The sequence below is a fragment of the Asparagus officinalis genome, chromosome 4, assembly GCF_001876935.1.
Source record: "Asparagus officinalis chromosome 4, Aspof.V1, whole genome shotgun sequence".
Lineage (NCBI taxonomy): Eukaryota > Viridiplantae > Streptophyta > Magnoliopsida > Asparagales > Asparagaceae > Asparagus > Asparagus officinalis.
The window spans coordinates 8,896,383-8,907,112 of record NC_033797.1 but is presented as its reverse complement, the minus strand read 5'-3'; the positions used below and the strand labels follow the sequence as shown (position 1 = coordinate 8,907,112).

Sequence of the window (10,730 nt, the reverse complement as noted above, 5' to 3'; positions counted from 1 at the left end):
GTTAGCAACTGTCTAACAACAATATCAGAGCAGTTGGAACCCAAAATCCCGAAAGAATCCATAAAAGAACCGAACAAATCGATTTTGGCCGATCCACCGAAGTGGCTCGGCCTTGGCCGAACCACCAAATGGTGGCTCGGCCTTGCCAAACCACCAAATGGTGGCTCGGCCTTGCCAAACCATCAAATGGTGGCTCGGCCTAGGTCAAACCACCAAATGATGGCTCGGCCTTGGTCAAACCACCAAATGGTGGCTCGGCCTTGCCAAACCATCAAATGGTGGCTCGGCCTAGGTCAAACCACCAAATGATGGCTCGGCCTTGGTCAAACCACCAAATGGTGGCTCGGCCTTGCCAAACCATCAAATGGTGGCTCGGCCTATGACATTTATTGCCTCCTCTTCGTCTCGAGCCGTATACAGGAGCTTATAGGCATTTTTGGACGTCTACAGATACCCCCTCCAAAGTGTTTCAGCCTCATTCCTTTAAAGAGGAGTCTGAAATACTTTGGACGTGATAGGCCTACACCTTCAGTCGGTATTAAAGGACCTATAACCGATTTCAGTTCTTGACTTCTTCACATTTCAGTCTGTTTAGTGTTTTATCGAACAGTTAAAATTTTTCCGGTGCTGCGTTTATCGTCTGACCGTTGCCGAAGTCTCGAATTGGAATTGGTGAGTTGATTTTGGCTCGTCTCGCTGAGTTGACTTTTGGATTAAGTATCTGTATCGCAACGCGTTGACCGGCGTTGACCTAGGGCTGCACGTTGACCGGCGTTGACCTTAGGGTTTCGAATCGATCGGCGTTGACTCTCATCGCAACGCGTTGACCGGCGTTGACCTAGGGCTGCGCGTTGACCGGCGTTGACCTTAGGGTTTCGAATCGATCGGCGTTGACTCTCATCGCAACGCGTTGACCGGCGTTGACCTTAGGGTTTCGCGTTAACGTGGGTAGAATTAGTTTATACTCGTGTACTCCTGGGAGTTTCGGGAATCCGTTTAACCTCGTGTACCCGTTGGAGGTTGCCGGGTTATCCTTAAGAATATTACGCGTAATATTTTCCAGGAACTTCCCGTCAAAAGTAAGAAACAGTTTAGACTCGTATTTCCATTGGAGTATGAATACAAGCGTCGAATACACCCAAAAATACCCGAAAAGAGGTTCAAAGTGTATACAAATTGTTCCCGAATCTTTCTATACGTTCGAGCCAACATTCCGCGCCTCGTACGCATGTGAACCATCAAAAGGCACTTGTGATTTGGGCGTGATTTAAACTGGTTCGGTTCAGACTGGTCTGGTCTGGACCGGTCCGGTTCATATGGGTTCGGTTCACTTGGGTCCGGTTCACTTATAATTCCCCCAAATACAAAACCCGATCTCCCCTCTTCTCTTTTTTCTCTTCTTTCTTCGGTTCCAGCAGCCAAGTTCCGCCTTCCCCCCTATTTTTCGGTTTTGAGCTTTTCTTTCCCCAAGAGTTCTTCTTCACCAAGAGTTCTAAGGCTTTTAAACTCATCTTCTTCAAGGCCTTCAACCCCTTCTTTCCAAACCTTCTTCCTCTCCAAGGTTTTCAAGCGAGGCAAGGAGGAGGATTTTGATCTTCATTGACAACAAAGTTTCCTCTTCAAAGATTCTTCAAACTTTGGTAAGAATCCTTCTTTTTCATGGCTTTTAATTTGGTTCTTTTCTCTTGAATCCTCCAAAATCCAAAACCCTAGTTTATTGATTTGGGGGAAAAAAATCAAATTTTGATTTTTTTTTTGCTCTTGAGGGGTTGGCCGAAATTAGAGACATGAATTCCCTCACTTTTGATTGCAACATTTTCCTAATTTCATGCATACATATATGGCCGAAATTTGAGGGGTAGATCGTGTGCAAAATTTGATGAAATTTGAGGGGTTTTTTGGCCGAATTAGGGGCTGAAGTTTTGGGGGTTTATGTGTAAATTTGGGACTGAATTTTGAGGGGGCTTTTGTGTAAAAAGATGGACTGAACTTTGAGAGGTTTATGTGCAAAGAGATGGACTGAACTTTAAGGGGTTTATGTGCAAAAAGATGGACTGAACTTTGAGGGGTTCATGTGCAAAAAGATGAACTGAACTTTGAGGGGTTTTTGTGTAGAAATATGGCTGAAATTTGAAGGCCTTATGTGTAAAAATAGGGCTGGAGTGTTGGTTGAAAACTTTGAACCTGTACATAGCCGAATCCAAGTTGATGTTAGTCTGAATTCTTGTATATGATTGAACTCGAACTTGTATATAGCCAATGCTCTTGTATTGTCGAATTCATATGTAATTGAACTCGTGTATGCCTTAAAACAAAACTCATTTGTAATTAGCCGAATCCAAGTTGATGTTAGGGCTGGAGTGTTGGTTGAAAACTTTGAACCTGTACATAGCCGAATCCAAGTTGATGTTAGTCTGAATTCTTGTATATGATTGAACTCGAACTTGTATATAGCCAATGCTCTTGTATTGTCGAATTCATATGTAATTGAACTCGTGTATGCCTTAAAACCAAACTCATTTTCTTCTCGTTTCAACTTGAATGGGGGATGTCGTATAGGTTTAATCGGACCTTCAACTAGAAAATTCTATGTTGTAGAATTTCAATCGAAGATTCACAATTTCTCTTTTTAACATTATACTTCACAATTTCTTTGAATGATTGAATTGTTGGTTCTCATTGCAGATTAGCTATGTCGACGAAGAAGTCTCGTACCGCGAGGGGTCGTTCTGCTACCCAGTCACCTGAGCCCGAACCTTTCAATTGCACCGGTATAACGTTGTCATTTCTCTTATTTATGACTTTGATATTAACATTGCATCTTGCATCCCTGCTTTGTTCTCCTTGGTGAGGCAATTGGGAAGAGCCGTCACCCTCCTTCGTGAGTGTGGCCGCTTCATAGTCGTGTTTCGCTTGGTCGAAGCACGCCTACACTAATTTGAGGTGATTTCACCGGTATAGAGCCGCCACTCTCCTTCGTGGGCGTGGCCGTTTCATAGCCGTGTTTCGCTTGGTCAAAACACACTTAAAATTAACTTAGGACGATTTCACCGGTATAGAGCCGTCACTCTCCTTCGTGGGCGTGGCCGCTTCATATACGTGTTTCGCTTGGTCGAAACACGCTTAAATTAATTTAGGGCGATTTCACCGGTATAGAGCCGTCACTCTCCTTCGTGGGCGTGGCCGCTTCATATACGTGTTTCGCTTGGTCGAAACACGCTTAAATTAATTTAGGGCGATTTCACCGGTATAGAGCCGTCACTCTCCTTCGTGGGCGTGGCCGCTTCATATACGTGTTTCGCTTGGTCGAAACACGCTTAAATTAATTTAGGGCGATTTCACCGGTATAGAGCCGTCACTCTCCTTCGTGGGCGTGGCCGCTTCATATATGTGTTTCGCTTGGTCAAAACACGCTTGGTCAAAACACGGCTACACTAATTTGAGGTGATTTCACCGGTATAGAGCCGTCACTCTCCTTCGTGGGCGTGGTCGCTTCATATCCGTGTTTCGCTTGGTCGAAACATGCTTAAATTAATTTAGGGCGATTTCACCGGTATAGAGCCGTCACCCTCCTTCGTGGGCGTGACCGCTTCATAGCCGTGTTTCGCTTGGTCAAAACACGGCTACACTAATTTGAGGTGATTTCACCGGTATAGAGCCGTCACTCTCCTTCGTGGGCGTGGCCGCTTCATATCTGTGTTTCGCTTGGTTAAAACACGCTTAAAATTAACTTAGGGTGATTTCACCGGTATAGAGCCGTCACTCTCCTTCGTGGGCGTGGTCGCTTCATATCCGTGTTTCGCTTGGTCAAAACACGCTTAAATTAACTTAGGGCGATTTCACCGGTATAGAGCCGTCACCCTCCTTCGTGGGCGTGGTCGCTTCATATCCGTGTTTCGCTTGGTCAAAACACGCTTAAATTAATTTAGGGCGATTTCACCGGTATAGAGCCGTCACCCTCCTTCGTGGGCGTGACCGCTTCATAGCCGTGTTTCGCTTGGTCAAAACACGGCTACACTAATTTGAGGTGATTTCACCGGTATAGAGCCGTCACTCTCATTCGTGGGCGTGACCGCTTCATAGCCGTGTTTCGCTTGGTCAAAACACGCTTAAATTAATTTAGGGCGATTTCACCGGTATAGAGCCGTCACTCTCCTTCGTGGGCGTGGCCGCTTCATATATGTGTTTCGCTTGGTCGAAAAATGCTTAAATTAATTTAGAGCGATTTCACCGGTATAGAGCCGTCACTCTACTTCGTAGGCGTGGCCGCTTCATATCTGTGTTTCGCTTGGTCAAAACACGCTTAAAATTAACTTAGGGCGATTTCACCGGTATAGAGCCGTCACTCTCCTTCGTGGGCGTGGTCGCTTCATAGCCGTGTTTCGCTTGGTCAAAACACGCTTAAATTAATTTAGGGCGATTTCACTGGTATAGAGCCGTCACTCTCTTTCGTGGGCGTGGCTGCTTCATATCCGTGTTTCGCTTGGTCGAAACATGCTTAAATTAATTTAGGGCGATTTCACCGGTATAGAGCCGTCACTCTCCTTCGAGGGCGTGGCCGCTTCATATCTGTGTTTCGCTTGGTCAAAACACGCTTAAAATTAACTTAGGGAGATTTCACCGGTATAGAGCCGTCACTCTCCTTCGTTGGCGTGGTCGCTTCATATCCGTGTTTCGCTTGGTCAAAACACGCTTAAATTAATTTAGGGCGATTTCACCGGTATAGAGCCGTCACTCTCCTTCGTGGGCGTGGCCGCTTTATATCCGTGTTTCGCTTGGTCAAAACACACTTAAAATTAACTTAGGGCGATTTCACCGGTATAGAGCCGTCACCCTCCTTCGTGGGCGTGACCGCTTCATAGCCGTGTTTCGCTTGGTCAAAACACGCTTAAATTAATTTAGGGCGATTTCACCGGTATAGAGTCGTCACTCTCCTTCGTGGGCGTGGCCGCTTCATATCTGTGTTTCGCTTGGTCGAAACATGCTTAAAATTAACTTAGGGCGATTTCACCGGTATAGAGCCGTCACTCTCCTTCGTGGGCGTGGCCGCTTCATATCCGTGTTTCGCTTGGTCAAAACACGCTTAAAATTAACTTAGGGCGATTTCACCGGTATAGAGTCGTCACTCTCCTTCGTGGGCATGGCCGCTTCATATCCGTGTTTCGCTTGGTCAAAACACGCTTAAATTAATTTAGGGCGATTTCACCGGTATAGAGCCGTCACTCTCCTTCGTGGGCGTGGCCGCTTCATATCCGTGTTTCGCTTGGTCGAAACATGCTTAAATTAATTTAGGGCGATTTCACCGGTATAGAGCCGTCACTCTCCTTTGTGGGCGTGACCGCTTCATATCTGTGTTTCGCTTGGTTAAAACACGCTTAAAATTAACTTAGGGTGATTTCACCGGTATAGAGCCGTCACTCTCCTTCGTGGGCGTGGCCGCTTTATATCCGTGTTTCGCTTGGTCAAAACACACTTAAAATTAACTTAGGGCGATTTCACCGGTATAGACCCGTCACTCTCCTTCGTGGGCGTGGTCGCTTCATATCCGTGTTTCGCTTGGTCAAAACACGCTTAAAATTAACTTAGGGCGATTTCACCGGTATAGAGCCGTCACTCTCCTTCGTGGGCGTGGTCGCTTCATATCCGTGTTTCGCTTGGTCAAAACACGCTTAAATTAATTTAGGGCGATTTCACCGGTATAGAGCCGTCACTCTCCTTCGTGGGCGTGGCCGCTTTATATCCGTGTTTCGCTTGGTCAAAACACACTTAAAATTAACTTAGGGCGATTTCACCGGTATAGAGCCGTCACTCTCCTTCGTGGGCGTGGCCGCTTCATATCTGTGTTTCGCTTGGTCAAAACACGCTTAAAATTAACTTAGGGCGATTTCACCGGTATAGAGCCGTCACTCTCCTTCGTGGGCGTGGCCGCTTCATATCTGTGTTTCGCTTGGTCAAAACACGCTTAAAATTAACTTAGGGCGATTTCACCGGTATAGAGCCGTCACTCTCCTTCGTGGGCGTGGCCGCTTTATATCCGTGTTTCGCTTGGTCAAAACACACTTAAAATTAACTTAGGGCGATTTCACCGGTATAGACCCGTCACTCTCCTTCGTGGGCGTGGTCGCTTCATATCCGTGTTTCGCTTGGTCAAAACACGCTTAAATTAATTTAGGGCGATTTCACCGGTATAGAGCCGTCACTCTCCTTCGTGGGCGTGGCCGCTTCATATCTGTGTTTCCTTGGTCAAAACACGCTTAAAATTAACTTAGGGCGATTTCACCGGTATAGAGCCGTCACTCTCCTTCGTGGGCGTGGCCGCTTCATATCCGTGTTTCGCTTGGTCAAAACACGCTTAAATTAATTTAGGGCGATTTCACCGGTATAGAGCCGTCACTCTCCTTCGTGGGCGTGGCCGCTTTATATCTGTGTTTGGCTTGGTCAAAAACCGCTTAAAATTAATTTAGGGCGATTTCACCGGTATAGAGCCGTCACTCTCCTTCGTGGGCGTGGTCGCTTCATATCCGTGTTTCGCTTGGTCAAAACACGCTTAAATTAATTTAGGGCGATTTCATCGGTATAGAGCCGTCACTCTCCTTCGTGGGCGTGGCCGCTTTATATCCATGCTTCGCTTGGTCAAAACACCCTTAAAATTAACTTAGGGCGATTTCACCGGTATAGAGCCGTCACCCTCCCTCGTGGGCGTGACCGCTTCATAGCCGTGTTTCGCTTGGTCAAAACACGCTTAAATTAATTTAGGGCGATTTCACCGGTATAGAGCCGTCACTCTCCTTCGTGGACGTGGCCGCTTTATATCCGTGTTTCGCTTGGTCAAAACACACTTAAAATTAACTTAGGGCGATTTCACCGGTATAGAGCGTCCCCCTCCTTCGTGGGCGTGGCCGCTTCATATCCGTGTTTCGCTTGGTCGAAACATGCTTAAATTAATTTAGGGCGATTTCACCGGTATAGAGCCGTCACTCTCCTTCGTGGGCGTGGCCGCTTCATATCCGTGTTTCGCTTGGTCGAAACATGCTTAAATTAATTTAGGGCGATTTCACCGGTATAGAGCCGTCACCCTCCTTCGTGGGTGTGAGCGCTTCATAGCCGTGTTTCGCTTGGTCAAAACACGCCTACACTAATTTGAGGTGATTTCACCGGTATAGAGCCGTCACTCTCCTTCGTGGGCGTGGCCGCTTCATATCCGTGTTTCGCTTGGTCAAAACACGCTTAAAATTAACTTACGGGCGATTTCACCGGTATAGAGTCGTCACTCTCCTTCGTGGGCGTGGTCGCTTCATATCCGTGTTTCGCTTGGTCGAAACATGCTAAAATTAATGTAGGGCGATTTCACCGGTATAGAGCCGTCACTCTCCTTCGTGGGCGTGGCCGCTTCATATCCGTGTTTCGCTTGGTCGAAACATGCTTAAATTAATTTAGGGCGATTTCACCGGTATAGAGCCGTCACCCTCCTTCGTGGGCGTGACCGCTTCATAGCCGTGTTTCGCTTGGTCAAAACACGCCTAAACTAATTTGAGGTGATTTCACCGGTATAGAGCCGTCACTCTCCTTCGTGGGCGTGGTCGCTTCATATCCGTGTTTCGCTTGGTCAAAACACGCTTAAATTAATTTAGGGCGATTTCACCGGTATAGAGCCGTCACTCTCCTTCGTGGACGTGGTCGCTTCATAGCCGTGTTTCGCTTGGTCAAAACACGCTTAAATTAATTTAGGGCGATTTCACCGGTATAGAGCCGTCACTCTCCTTCGTGGGCGTGGCCGCTTTATATCCGTGTTTCGCTTGGTCAAAACACACTTAAAATTAACTTAGGGCGATTTCACCGGTATAGAGCCGTCACTCTCCTTCGTGGGCGTGGCCGCTTCATATCCGTGTTTCGCTTGGTCAAAACACGCTTAAATTAATTTAGGGCGATTTCACCGGTATAGAGCCGTCACTCTCCTTCGTGGGCGTGGCCGCTTCATATCCGTGTTTCGCTTGGTCAAAACACGCTTAAATTAATTTAGGGCGATTTCACCGGTATAGAGCCGTCACTCTCCTTCGTGGACGTGGCCGCTTTATATCCGTGTTTCGCTTGGTCAAAACACACTTAAAATTAACTTAGGGCGATTTCACCGGTATAGACCCGTCACTCTCCTTCGTGGGCGTGGTCGCTTCATATCCGTGTTTCGCTTGATCGAAACATCCTTAAATTAATTTAGGGCGATTTCACCGGTGTAGAGCCGTCACTCTCCTTCGTGGGCGTGGCCGCTTCATATCCGTGTTTCGCTTGGTCGAAACATGCTTAAATTAATTTAGGGCGATTTCACCGGTATAGAGCCGTCACTCTCCTTCGTGGACGTGGCCGCTTTATATCCGTGTTTCGCTTGGTCAAAACACACTTAAAATTAACTTAGGGCGATTTCACCGGTATAGACCCGTCACTCTCCTTCGTGGGCGTGGTCGCTTCATATCCGTGTTTCGCTTGGTCAAAACACGCTTAAATTAATTTAGGGCGATTTCACCGGTATAGAGCCGTCACTCTCCTTCGTGGACGTGGCCGCTTTATATCCGTGTTTCGCTTGGTCAAAACACACTTAAAATTAACTTAGGGCGATTTCACCGGTATAGAGCCGTCACTCTCCTTCGTGGGCGTGGCCGCTTTATATCCGTGTTTCGCTTGGTCAAAACACACTTAAAATTAACTTAGGGCGATTTCACCGGTATAGAGCCGTCACTCTCCTTCGTGGACGTGGCCGCTTTATATCCGTGTTTCGCTTGGTCAAAACACACTTAAAATTAACTTAGGGCGATTTCACCGGTATAGACCCGTCACTCTCCTTCGTGGGCGTGGTCGCTTCATATCCGTGTTTCGCTTGATCGAAACATCCTTAAATTAATTTAGGGCGATTTCACCGGTGTAGAGCCGTCACTCTCCTTCGTGGGCGTGGCCGCTTTATATCCGTGTTTCGCTTGGTCAAAACACACTTAAAATTAACTTAGGGCGATTTCACCGGTATAGAGCCGTCACTCTCCTTCGTGGGCGTGGCCGCTTTATATCCGTGTTTCGCTTGGTCAAAACACACTTAAAATTAACTTAGGGCGATTTCACCGGTATAGAGCCGTCACTCTCCTTCGTGGGCGTGGCCGCTTTATATCCGTGTTTCGCTTGGTCAAAACACACTTAAAATTAACTTAGGGCGATTTCACCGGTATAGAGCCGTCACTCTCCTTCGTGGGCGTGGCCGCTTTATATTCGTGTTTGGCTTGGTCAAAACACACTTAAAATTAACTTAGGGCGATTTCACCGGTATAGAGCCGTCACTCTCCTTCGTGGGCGTGGCCGCTTTATATCCGTGTTTCGCTTGGTCAAAACACACTTAAAATTAACTTAGGGCGATTTCACCGGTATAGACCCGTCACTCTCCTTCGTGGGCGTGGTCGCTTCATATCCGTGTTTCGCTTGGTCAAAACACGCTTAAATTAATTTAGGGCGATTTCACCGGTATAGAGCCGTCACTCTCCTTCGTGGGCGTGGCCGCTTTATATCCGTGTTTCGCTTGGTCAAAACACACTTAAAATTAACTTAGGGCGATTTCACCGGTATAGACCCGTCACTCTCCTTCGTGGGCGTGGTCGCTTCATATCCGTGTTTCGCTTGGTCAAAACACGCTTAAATTAATTTAGGGCGATTTCACCGGTATAGAGCCGTCACTCTCCTTCGTGGGCGTGGCCGCTTCATATCTGTGTTTCGCTTGGTCAAAACACGCTTAAAATTAACTTAGGGCGATTTCACCGGTATAGACCCGTCACTCTCCTTCGTGGGCGTGGTCGCTTCATATCCGTGTTTCGCTTGATCGAAACATCCTTAAATTAATTTAGGGCGATTTCACCGGTGTAGAGCCGTCACTCTCCTTCGTGGGCGTGGCCGCTTTATATCCATGCTTCGCTTGGTCAAAACACACTTAAAATTAACTTAGGGCGATTTCACCGGTATAGACCCGTCACTCTCCTTCGTGGGCGTGGTCGCTTCATATCCGTGTTTCGCTTGATCGAAACATCCTTAAATTAATTTAGGGCGATTTCACCGGTGTAGAGCCGTCACTCTCCTTCGTGGGCGTGGCCGCTTTATATCCGTGTTTCGCTTGGTCAAAACACACTTAAAATTAACTTAGGGCGATTTCACCGGTATAGACCCGTCACTCTCCTTCGTGGGCGTGGTCGCTTCATATCCGTGTTTCGCTTGGTCAAAACACGCTTAAATTAATTTAGGGCGATTTCACCGGTATAGAGCCGTCACTCTCCTTCGTGGGCGTGGCCGCTTTATATCCGTGTTTCGCTTGGTCAAAACACACTTAAAATTAACTTAGGGCGATTTCACCGGTATAGACCCGTCACTCTCCTTCGTGGGCGTGGTCGCTTCATATCCGTGTTTCGCTTGGTCAAAACACGCTTAAATTAATTTAGGGCGATTTCACCGGTATAGAGCCGTCACTCTCCTTCGTGGACGTGGCCGCTTTATATCCGTGTTTCGCTTGGTCAAAACACACTTAAAATTAACTTAGGGCGATTTCACCGGTATAGAGCCGTCACTCTCCTTCGTGGGCGTGGCCGCTTCATATCTGTGTTTCGCTTGGTCAAAACACGCTTAAAATTAACTTAGGGCGATTTCACCGGTATAGACCCGTCACTCTCCTTCGTGGGCGTGGTCGCTTCATATCCGTGTTTCGCTTGGTC

General features: G+C 47.2%; 1 long non-coding RNA gene across 1 annotated transcript in view; it reads left to right on the top strand.

Annotated features, from left to right (window-relative positions):
* LOC109839724 overlaps positions 1,415 to 10,730 on the top strand; it is a 39,603-nt gene continuing 30,287 nt past the window's right edge. The window contains exons 1-2 of the long non-coding RNA XR_002246717.1: positions 1,415 to 1,640; positions 2,686 to 2,771. This is a non-coding gene — a long non-coding RNA (uncharacterized LOC109839724). The remainder of the gene's footprint in view (positions 1,641 to 2,685; positions 2,772 to 10,730) is intronic.